The sequence below is a fragment of the Halichoerus grypus genome, chromosome 3 (genome assembly GCF_964656455.1).
Source record: "Halichoerus grypus chromosome 3, mHalGry1.hap1.1, whole genome shotgun sequence".
NCBI classification, from domain to species: Eukaryota; Metazoa; Chordata; class Mammalia; order Carnivora; family Phocidae; genus Halichoerus; species Halichoerus grypus.
Window position 1 is genome coordinate 124,994,706 of NC_135714.1, and position 12,947 is coordinate 125,007,652.

The following is a 12,947-nucleotide window of genomic DNA, read 5'->3' on the forward strand; positions in this document are numbered from 1 at the left end:
CCCACTTTACATGTTCCTCAACAGTATGAGCTTGTCATTCCTCCACCCAGAGGTGGAATCTAATTCACCTTCTGTTGAAACTGTGCTAGGCTTAGGACTCTTGTAATCATTAGAATGTGGAGAGTGTGGCTACATGATTTCTGAGGCGAGGTCAGAAAAGGCTGTGCAACTTCCTACTGGTTTTCTTGGGGTGCTTGTTTTGGAGAGAGCAAGTCACCATATAATAATCCCTACCACCCTGCCATTCTGGAGAGGTCACATAGAAGATGCTCCAGTTGACAGTTCCAGCTAAGTCCAAAGTTCCAGCCATCGCTCTAAGGCTCCAGTCTGTGTGGGAAGCTGTCTTGGATCCTTCAAACTAGCCCATCTGTCAGCTGAGCACCACCACTGGGTGACCTCAACTGGTGTCTAGCCAAACCATGCTTGAATTCCTAACCCACAGAATTCTTGTGATACATAAAATGGTAACAGGAACAGCCACCTTTTGGGGGATAAAATGATTTGTTAAAGCAATACTTGGAAGGAAAATTAATTTAGAGAGCAATATAAAGTGTCCAAATAATTAAATCAGATATGGGAAGTTTATACATATAAATAGGCATGTTAATTTTGTACTTAACTTTTGTATCTGTCCTTTAATTTTTGAGTTGAATCCACTGGGATTAATCTAATAATATGCTCTTTATTCTTGCTTATCACAGGCCTTGGTCTCCAGATCCCCCTTCATTTCCTGTATTTTATTTTCTATAAGGCTCTGTATTTCATCCCCATCTCCTACCACAAGTCCTGAAACATTTCCACTGTACCCTTATTCCATTTTCCGAAATTCCCATTACTTTCTTGCTCTAACAGAAACGTGGCTGTCCTCAGAGGTCACTGCCAACCCAGCAGCCTTTTTCGTTTTTCTTTTTCTCAGTTTTGCTACCATTGGGCCTGGAGATTATACTCTACTGTTCCCTTTCAGGACATTCACTTTTTTCCTTCCCTTCCTGAAACTCAGTCATCAGTTTATATAATCAACTATTGTGATTTACCTACAACTGGGATCATTCTCAGTTGATTTTATCATTGGCTCATTGTACCTTACTACTACTTTCTTAATTTAGCAATTTAAATGTACATGCAGAAGATTCTTCACCTTGGATCTCAATTCCTTGAGCTCTGTTCTTCTAGATCTTGTCCCACACCCTACTGCAACTATTGATTCCCATGGATATACTTAGACCTTGCCATTAGCAATAACTTCAAGCCCCCCTCAAATTCAGTTGCCAACATTCAACTACTTGACTTCTAGCTTTATCTTTCTAGATCACTCCTTCTAGTACCCCAACACCAGCAATTCATCTACTTCCCTGGGACTTCCAGTCCTGCCACATTTTAATTGTTCCTCCCCATTTTGGTCCCTTCTCTCCCTTCTTTATTTAACTTAAATTCTATGGCCATTCTCCGCCTTGCATATAGCCTGACCTCATTACCCTTTTTCCACTTTGTCATACTCACTTGACAAAACTATAACCCTAGATAAATCCAACTGTCTCCTTATTCCTATCCTGTACTATATACCTCAATGTGACTGGAAAAAAAAATGTGTAACCAGGCCTCACTTTAAATTCATAGCCATAGACATTAGGTGGCCTTTTAATGCTTTCAGGCCATCCTATTAAACACTGCTGGTCCATTCATTCTTCTCCTCTCCTAGATGGCTATTTAGCTTTTTCTTCTATTTTTCCCAAAATTCTAACCCTGCCCAAGGATCATTGTTTTCAGCTGATGATGTATTTCTGGTTTCATGGAGGAAATAAAAGACAATAGGAAAAACACATGCTCTGTGTTAACAGTTACTTACCTACTTGTTTTTGTTCTATATGCTCTATCTTACCTATGTTCCCATCTAAGGCTAACCCCAGACTTCACCACTTCTTGCCCACACAAGACATGGCTCCAGTAATTCCTTCTGCCTCCCACTTATCAGGGTTTTTTCCCCCTCTTTATTAGATCTTCTTATCAGCAAATAAATATTTAGTTGAAGCCACATGACTAAATTCTCACCAGTGAATGTAAACAAAGTAATATATACTGCTTCTGGGTCTGAGTGTTAGACACTGGGCATTTATTCCTCCTTAAATTTTCCCTTTTCCTCAATCTTGGACAATAGAGCCATTACCCCATGATTCAGTTTCTAACATGCAGATGATGACAACACCCCAGGCCAGTGGTTCTCAGCTGGCACTGATTTTGCCCCACAGGTGGCTTTTGGAAATGTCTGGAGACATTTGGTTGTCACAACTTGTAGGTGGAAATATTACTGGCATCCATGGGGTAGAGACCAGGGATGCTGCTACATACCCTACAACGACCATGACAACCATACCCCAGCCCCCTCACCAACAAGAAAATCATCCAGCTCAAAATTTCAATAGTGCAAGATTGAGAAACCCTGCTCCAGGGGATGGTGGAGCAACAGAATGGAAGATCATGGTCCCCTAAATGCCTGTGGAACTACCTTGTGTATGCAGACTGCTCACTTCAAGGTTAAGGAAGAAACAAATTTGTATATTCTTAAGCTACTGTACCTTGGGGACTCTTTGTAACAGGAGCTTAGCCTTTACCTTAACTAACACCATTCTTTTAGGTAAGGAACTACCTTGGGTTTCTCAGTTTAATATTTGTCATTGTATGACAATATATAGAACATCTTAACATCCTAATACCAATTTTGTACTATCTAATGTCTTAAACTCAGCATTCCCTTTGGTTTGGCAGGATGTAACAATATCTTTTAAGCTGGGGAAATCTTTTCTGGATTTTCCAAGTTTAAAATTATGCCTGGTTTGTCTCAAATAACTGTTTTGCATTCATTCCCCAGATGTTGAGGAAAGACGATTTTTATTGGGAATATTTCCCAAGTAGATTCTTTGAGAATAGCTTATCTTTAGCTATTCTTTTACTCAACTTAGGCCACAATTGCTGGTTTAAATAAAAGACATTCACACGCTCTCTGTGCTAGGAAGTCTTAGCAATGATTAATTTATATAGGGGAACACCCGAACTCATCATTCAGGTGTTCTGATACTTCTATTCATTTGCAACAAGATGAAACAGGATTGTTTGTTCTTGGTTACATTGTTGCAAAAGCACTCATTTTGATTCCTAACCTAGGTTTTGCACTGTGGGTTTGACTTAGAATATGATTTGTGATGTTTGATCTGTAGGACTTCAAGGAAGCTGGAAAATTAGGACCATTACCACTCCAACAAGGAGACCAGAACCAATACAAAGTGGAGAGTATGATATTTGCTTATACTGTCTACCATTTCAGTAGAAACAGGCACTTCTCTGTTGCTAATAGTAGACTCTCAAATGCCAGATTCCCTCAGGTGGGCAACAATAGGATCTTATTTATACCACCACTTAGCCTATACTGTACCAAAGAGCAATAGAATAAGACAGCAAATGCTGAATTGCAATCAATCTAACATCCCATCCCTTCCCTTGAAAACAATGGCATATAATTTTCATATAATACAGCGCTATATGCAAATGTAATTTTTAAAATGCTATTGGTAGAGGACTGTGAATTAAAATGGAGGAAACACTGACTAGTAGTTTTGAGAATGAGAAGGTAAATGAGTTTTTATAATTTTGGCATGCAAAACATTTTTAGTGGCCTTATGCTAGAAAAGGGTAAATAATAACTCATACATAAAGGTTGTGTCAGAGTTTATAGACTAGACCCCTAGTAATGGATTCAACCTTTCCACAACAAATCAAAAGTATTGTTGTCTGCTCACATGAATATACAGTAGTCATTACCTTAAATTTAAAACTCACTATAAGCAGCAAGCACATAGAGCAAGATATGAAGGCTGTATTGTATCAGTGTGGTCTGCAGAGAATTTCTTCCTATGGTTTTTGCCTTGTTGAAATATATGTTGCAGTTCAAAGCTAAAGGGATTACTTCTGAATAGTCATCACAGAAGTTGATTATGTTCGTATATCATATTTAGCTGGACCCTGCAGGCTATTATTACATTAGCTATGCTGGTCCTGCTATTGTCAAAAATTTGATCACCTAATGTTAAAAGATTGTGCTTTCTGTTGACCTTATCAAAATGACTCCAAAGGTTTTGTTAAAAAATAAAACTCAGATTGTGTTTTATGGAAGTGATTAAGAATAAATACTATGTATAAAAATGCTCATATCTTATGGGTGATCTTAGCATTATACCATTATTAATGATAAAATTATATTTTGCTTTAGTATTTCAGCATACTTTACCTAAAATCATAGGTTTAACTTTAGTAGAAATAGTTCTTTCTTATTGATAGTAGAGAGTGTCAGAAACTGATTTCTGAAAAAAATCTGTGTCTCCCTCCCTCCCTGTATTCAAATCATATAAAATTAAAACCATGGAAGTAAGCTCAGTATAGCAATATTTATACAATAGTACATTTACAATGGCCTAATTACAACATGGTTTTATAAGACAACAGTACTGAGGAGAGAAGTGTTTTGTTTGGAGGAAATATGTAGAGAAATGGAAAGTTTGTCATTCACACTTGATAGAAAATCACTTCAAGGGGCACCCGGGTGGCTCAGTCGGTTGAGCATCCAACTCTTGATTTCAGCTCAGGTCATGATCTCAGGGTCTTGAGATTGAGCCCCACATTGGGCTCCACACTGGGCATGGAACTTGCTTAACATTCTCTTTCTCCCTCTCCCTCTGCCTCGCTCCCCTGGCTTGCATAAGCACATTCTCTCTCTCTCAAAAAAAGAAAAAAAAGAAAATCACTTCAAATAATATATATATACAATATATATATATGTATTTTAGATTTTATTTGTCAGAGAGAGAGAAAGAGAGAGCACACAAGCAGAGGGAGAAGCAGGTTCCCCGCTGAGCAAGGAACCTGACATGGGGCTCGATCCCAGGACTCTGGGATCATGACCTGAGCCCAAGGCAGACGCTTAACTGACTTAGGCGCACCTCAAATAATATTTTAACTGTTTATTCTTTGAACAATGGTTGTGTAGTTTCACTTATTCACTCATAACAGTTGAAAAATTTTAAAGAAATGAGCTAAATATATATTCTTATAAACCCTGAATCCCATTACCAATATAAGACATATTTCGATAAGCTTGACTTTTAACCTAAGTTATTATGAATTATTTACAGATTAAGTAAGCAAATGAAAGTGTTTCCTTTACAAATATATTGAGAGGTATGGCTTTATGATTTAAAATGCTCCATATAAAATTTTCATTAGAATCACATTACAAAAGCTGTCTTTGGGGAACAAAGAGGATTTTGAAGCTATCTCAATGAACTGCTAGTTTTTGAAATATGTTCCCAGAAATGGGGAGGGACTGGCATAGAGTCATGTCTCCTTTTTGGCATGGTCTTCCTTGTAACTGATGGTGTGTAAAATGGCTGGTCAGGGATACAGCCTGTGGTCCTAGAGCACAGCCAGACACTAATTTCAGCCTCATTAGCATTGTTCTCTAATCAACTGAAGTTTTCAGCAAGTGGAAGTTTCCTAATATTTCTTGTACTTGCTTGCCTTTAGCCACCCCAGTTGATACAATAGAGAAGGAAAGGGTATCAGTCAGGGGGAAACAGATGGCATGTTCAACTGGGATTTTGAAAAGACTTTAATGAAGTGACTACTGGGAGCTGAGGGCAGGACTAAGGAACTGACAAGGGATGCTGAGGCACCCAGTGCCTCACACCAGAGGGATGCCATGCCATTATCTTCCCTGGGGTTGAAAGGCAAAGGGGAAGAGGATGTTGTTATTGCACCCTGAGTAAGAAATGGAGATTTAGAAAAGGGGTCTTCCCACAGAAGCTACAAGCAGCAGCTGTAGAGCGTCATAGCTGTCAAGACTGTGCTGAAGTCAGGGACAGAGGAATCCCTGACCTCTCCACCTTCCTAACCTCTGATCTCCTCCTAACCTCTGATGCCCTTTGGATAAATCCAAACCAGGAAGCCAGAGGCAAATGAACCGGTGACAGGCAGTCTGAAGTCAGTTTTCTGGGACACAGAACAAACAAAGTGGGAGAATGGATCTTGGGGTGTGTGTGCGAAAGAACACATCTCAGTTTTTGACCTTTAAGAGAATATGCCCAGAGGTGCCTGGGTGGCTCAGTTGGTTAAGTGTCTGCCTTCGGCTCAGGTCATGATCTCAGGGTCCCGGGACCAAGCCCCATGTTGGACTTCCTGCTCAGCAGGGAGTCTGCTTGTCACTCTGCCCCTCCTCCTGCTTAAGTTCTCTCTCTCAAATAAATAAATAAATAAAATATTAAAAAAATTAGTTAGTGAAACTGAAGACAGAGTAGTAGAAACTACCCAAAATAAAACAAAGAAAGGCAAAGAATGAAAAAGATAAGTAGAATATCATTGAGTTGTAAGACTGCTTCAGGGAGTTTATTCTTATAAATGTTATTGGAGTTCTGGAAGGAGATGGGTAGAAAAATATTTTAAGAAATTATGGTTGAAAATTTTTCTAAACTTGAACACCACAAACCCATAGATCTAAGAAGTTCAACAAACTCTAAGCTCAAAAAACTATGGAGTACTAAAAGAAAAATAACCCATCAAGTCCAGAATTCTATACCTAATAAAAATATGTTTCAACAATGAAGACAAAATGAAGACTTCTAAGACAGACAAGCTGAAGCAATTCCTCAATTGTGCAAATTGCACTGTAGGAAATGATAAAGTCCTTGAGCAGAAGGAAAATGACACCAGATGGAAATTTGGATCTATGCTAAGTAATGAAGAGTTAGAAATGGCAAGGAAATGGGTAAATATTGAAGATTTTTTAAAATTATTAATTCCTTCAAATGATATTTGACTGAATAAAAATAATAACAATATATTGTGGGATTTACAATATATATAAAAGTATAATATATGTAAAAGTATAATGTATGACAACAGTAGTAAAAAAATAGAAACAAAAGTATGTTATTATAAGGTTCTTATACTATGTGTTAAATGATATACTGTCACCGGAAGGTCTGATGAAGATGTGAGCTGGTCGTTACTATTTTTTTTTTCTGGTTGTGGATTTTTTAAATTGTTCTAATATATACAAAATAAAAAATTTTCATTTTAACCATTTTTAAGTGTATAATTCAGTGGCATTAAATACATTCACAATGTTGTGAAACCATTCCCATTATCCATTTCAAGAATATTTCAACATCCCTAACAGAAATTCAGTATCTATTAAACAATTCCCCAACCTCCCCACCCTGCAGCTCTTGGTAACCTCTGTTCTACTTTCTGTATAAAAATTTGCCTATTCTCAGTACCTCATATAAGTGGAATCAGACAGTGTTTGTCCTTTTTTGGTCTGGCTTATTTTACTTAACATAATGTTTTAAAGATTCATTCATGTTGTAACCTGTATCAGAATCTCATTCTTTTTTTAAGGATGAATAATATGTCATTATATGTATATACTATATTTTGTTTGTCTGTTCTGTTGATGAACATTAGGTTGTTTACAACTTTTGACTATTGTCAATAATGCTATGAACATTGGCATACAAGTATGTGTTTAAGTCCTTGCTTTTAATTTATTTGGCTATATACTTAGAAGTGGAATTTCTGGATCATATGGTAATTCTATGTTTAACTTTTTGAGGAACTACCAAACTGCTTTCACAGGATCTGCACTATTTTTACATATCCACAAACAATGCACAAGAGTTCTAATTTCTCCAGGTCCTTGCCAACATTTGTTATTTTCTATTATTTTGATAAGTCATCCTAATGAGTGTGAAGTGATGACTCATTTTGATTTTGATTTGCATTTCTCTAATAAGTAGTGATATGGAACATCTTTTCATGAGCCATTGGCCATCTGCATATCTTCTTTGGTGAAATGTCTACTGAAGTCCTTTGCCCAATTTTTAATTGGGCTGTTTGTTTTTGTTGATTTGTTTTTTATATATTCTGGATATTCAACCTTTATCAGATATATGATTTGCAGATATTTTCTCTGTATTTTTCACTTTTTGATAGTGTCCTTTGATGCACAAAAGTTTAAAATTTTGATGGATTCCAATTTATTGTTTCTTTTTTTTGTCTGTGCTCTTGGGTGTCAAATCCAAGAGATTATTGCCAAATCCAATGTTGTAAAGACTGCCCATTATGTTTTCTTCTAACAGATTTATAGTTTTAGCTCCTATCTTTGATATAGTTTGTGTTAATTTTTGTATGTACAAAAGGTGTATACAAAGGTAGGGGTCCAAGGTGTATACAAAGGTAGGGGTCCAATTCCATTCTTTTCTTTTGCATGTGGACATCTAATTTCCCCAGCCCCATATGTTGAAAAGACTATTCTTTCCCCATTGAATGGTTTTTGTACTCTTGTCCCAAATCAATTTGCCATATACATATGAGGGTTTATTTCTGATTTGTCAGTTCTATCCCATTAGTTTATGTGTCTGACCTTTATGCCAGTACCATCCTGTTTTGATTACTGTAGCTTCAAAGTCAATTTTGAAATAAGGAAGTGTAAATCCTCCAACTTTGTTCTTCTTTTTCAAGATTATTTTGGCTATTCAGGGTCCCTTTCAATTTAATATGAACTTGAAGATTGCTTTTTCCATTTCTGCAGAAAGCCTGTTGGAATTTGATAGGGATTGCACAGAATTTGTAGATCACTCTACGTAGTACTGCCATGTTAATATTAAGTCTTCCAATCTATGAACTTAGCATGTGTTTCCATTTATTTATGTCTTTTTAAATTTCTTTCATCAATATTTTACAGTTTTCAGTGTATAAGTGTTTCATTTCCTTGTTAAATTTGTTCCTAGGTATTTTATTCTTTTGGATGCTATTGTAAATGGAATTTTTTCTTTATTTCCTCTCAGATTTTTCATTGCTGGTTTCTAGAAACAAAGCAGTATTTATGTGTCAATCTTGGAAGCCTGCAACTTTGCCACATTTGTTTAGTAGTTGTAGTTGTTTTTTGGTTTGTTAAAAAATTCTCTGGGATTTTCTATATTTAGAATCATGTCATCGGCAAGTAGGGATAGTTTTGCTTTTTCCTTTCCAATTTACATATCTTTTTCTTGCCTAATTACTCTGGCTAGAAATTCCAGTCTCATCCCACTTTTACGTCATCTTGATCAGATTTCAAAGTCCTGTAAGAAAAGATCCAATTTGCTTTATTGAGATTATGTGCCCATCCCCTGGCCCCTTAGATTAGAGGATTTTGATTACTAAGATGTATACATGGAGAAGGAGTTATTCTACTGGATGAAATTGTGGCACTATTACCAAAGAAAGGGAGATGGATGCTCAGTAGCCAATAAACAAACAAACAACAGTTGGCTCCAAGGCCCTATAGGGTCACAATTGGTTGTGGCAAATCCAAGACTAGAGTCTAGGCCCCTTGATTTATAGGCCTTGTCCAGTAAGCTAGCAGTTCTTTGGTACATTTTAAACATAAATTAACTTTCTCAGAATGCTCAGTTCAATAGGCTTGAATTTTCAGTGTTACCATTTATACAGTTTAACTTCTTCTTCTTTTTTTTTTTTTTTTTTTAAGATTTTATTTATTCATGATAGAGAGAGAGAGAGAAACAGAGGGAGAAGCAGGCTCCCAAGGAGCAGGGAGCCCGATGCGGGACTCGATCCCAGGACCCTGGGATCATGACCTGAGCCGAAGGCAGACGCTTAACCATCTGAGCCACCCAGGCACCCTAACTTCTTCTTCTTATTGAGGTAAAATTGGTATATAACATTGTATTAGCTTCAGGTGTACAACATAATAATTTGACATTTGCATACATTACAAATGATCACCACAATAAGTCTAGTTACCATTTGTTACCATATAATTGACCCCCTTGCCCCTTTTTGCCCACTCCAACCCCTCTCTCCCTCTGATCATCACCAATCTGTCCTCTGTTTCTATGAATTTTGTTTTGCTTTTTAGATCCCACATATAAGTGAAATCATACAATATTTGTCTTTCTCTATTTCACCTAGCATAATACCTTCAAAGTCCATTCATCTTGTTGCATATGGCAAGATTTCCTTTTCTTAATGGCTGAGTAGTATCCCATTGTGTATATATACCACATCTCTATCCATTCATCCATTGACGGATACTTTCACATGTTGGCTATTTTAAGTAATGTTGCAATGAACATAGGGGTTCAGGTATCTTTTCAATTCAGTGTTTTCATTTTCTTCAGATAAAAAACCAGAAGTGGAATAACTGGATCATATAGCAATTCTATTTTTAATCTTGTGAGGAAACTCCATATGTTTTCCATAGTGTCTGTGCCTATTTACATTCCCACCAACAGCGCACAAGGGTTCCCTTTTCTCCACAACTTCTCCATCACGTGTTATTTCTTGTCTTTTTGATAATAGCCATTCTGACAGGTCTGAGATGATATCTTATTGTGCTTTTAATTTGCAATTCCTTAATGATTAGTGACGTTGAGCACCTTTTCATGTGCCATGGGGCCACCTGTAGGTCTTCTTTGGAAAAATGTCAATGCAGATTCTCTGCCTGCTTTTTAATCAGATTTTTGTTGTAACTGAGTTGTGTGAGTTGTTATATATTTTGAATATTAGTCCCTTATTGGATATATGATTTGCAGATATCTCCTCCCATTAAGAAGTTTGTCTTTGTATTTTGTTGCCGGTTTCCTTAGCTATGGTTTGATGTAGTCCCAATCATTTATTTTGCTTTGGTGCCATTGCTTTTGGAGTCAGATCCAAAAAATAATGCCAGGACCAATGTCAAGGAGCCTACCATCTATGTTTTCTTCTAGGAGTTTTATGGTTTCTGGTCTTACATTCAAGTCTTTAACCCATTTTGAGTTAATTTTTGTATGGTGTAAGATAGTGGTCCAGTTTCTTTCTTTTGCATGTGGCTGTCCAGTTTTCCCAACACCATTTATTGAAGAGACAGTTCTTTCCCCATTGTATATCCTTGTCTCCTTTGTCATGAATTAATTGACTATGTATACATAGGTTTATTTTGGGGTTCTCCATTCTATTTCATTGTTCTATGTGTGTGTTTTTATGCCAATACCATATTGTTTTGTTATAGATTTATAGTATAGTTTGAAATCAGGAAGGCTGATACCTCCAGCTTTGTTCTTTTTTTTTTTTTTTTAAGATTTTATTTATTTGAGAGAGAGAGAGAGACCGAGCAAGAGGGCACAAACGGGGTAGGGAAGGAGCAAAGGGAGAGGAAGAAGCAGACTCCCTGCTGAGCAGGAAGCCCGATGTGGGGCTTGATCCCAGGACCCTGCCATCATGACCTGAGCCAAAGGCAGACACTTAACCAACTGAGCCACCCAGGTTCCTGGCTTTGTTCTTTCTGAAGGTTGCTTTGGCTATTTGGGGTCTTTTGTAGTTCCATATAAATTTTGTAATTATTTTTTATAGTTCTACGAAAAATGCCATAGAGATTGTATTGAATTTGTAGAATTTTTTGGGCAGTATGGACATTTTAGGAATATTTATTCTTCCGATCTATAAGCAAAGAATATCTTTCCATTTATGTTTTCTTCAATTTCTTTTATCAGTGTTTTATAGTTTTAAGTGTACAGTCTTTCATATTCTTGGTTAAATTTATTCCTAGGTATTTTATTCTTTTTGATGCCATTGTAAATGGGATTGTTTTTTTAAAATTTAGTTTTCTGATAGTTCATTATTAGGGTATAGAAATATAACTGAATTCTATATATTGATTTTTGTGTCCTAAACTTTACTGATTTCATTTATAGTTCTAACAGTTTTTGGCAGAGTCTTTAGAGTTATCTATATACAGAATCATGTCATTTGAAAATAGTGACAGTTTTACTTCTGCCTTTACATTTATTTCTTTTTCTTTCCTACTGGTGTGTTTGAGGTTTCTAGTACTATGTTGAATAAGAATGGAGAGAGTGGGTATCTTTGCCCTGTTCCTGATATAGAGGAAAAGATTTCAGCTTTTCACCACTGAGTATGGTGCTTGCTGTGGGTTTGTCATATATAGCCTTTATTATGTTGAAATATGTTCCTCTTATCCCCATTTTGTTGAGTTTTTATCATAAATGGATGTTGAATTTGGCACATATTTTTTCTGCATCTCTTGAGATGATCATATAAGTTTTATCCTTCCTGTTGTTAATGTGCTATATCACAATGATTGATAAGCAGATGTTGAACCATCCCTGCACTCCTAGAATAAATCCCAATTGTTCATGGTGTATAATCCTTTTAATATATTGTTGAATTTGGTTTGCTAATATTTTGTTGAGGATTTTTGCATCTATGTTCATCAGACATACTGGCCTATAATTTTCCTTGTAGTGTCCTTGTCTGGTTTTGGCATCAGGATAATGCTGGCCTCATAAAATGAGTTTGAAAGTGTTTCCTCCTCTTCAGTTTTTTGGGAGAGCTTGAGAAGGATAAGTATTATATCTTCAAATGTTTGGTAGAATTCATTAGTGAATCTGTCTGCTCTTGGACTTTTGTTTGTTAGGTTTTTGATTACTGATTCAATGTCTTTACTAGTAATTTGTCAATTCAGGTTTTCTATTTCTTCATGATTCAGTATTGGCAGGTTGTATGTTTTATAGCAATTTATCCATTTCTTCTATGTTGTCCAGTTTGTTGTCATATAATTATTCATAGTTGTCTCTTATGATCTTTTGTATTTCTGTGGTATCAGTTATAACTTCTCCTCTTTCATTCCTGAATTTATTTATTTGAGCCTTCTTTTTTTCTTAGTGAGTCTAGCTAAAGGTTTGTCAATTTTGTTTATCTTTTCAAAGAAGCACGTTTTAGTTTCATTGATCTTTTATATATTTTTTAAGTTTCTATTTCATTTATTTCTGTTCTGATCTTTATTATTTCTTACCTTCTACTAACTTTGGGCTTTGTTCTTTTTTTTTCCTAGTTCCTTTAAGTGTAAA

The 12,947-nt window shown here is 36.2% G+C and overlaps 1 protein-coding gene across 1 annotated transcript in view; it reads right to left on the reverse strand.

Moving 5' to 3' along the window:
- TTC29 (tetratricopeptide repeat domain 29) overlaps positions 1-12,947 on the reverse strand; it is a 261,685-nt gene that overhangs the window by 742 nt on the left and 247,996 nt on the right. The gene's annotated exons all lie outside the window — the stretch shown is intronic.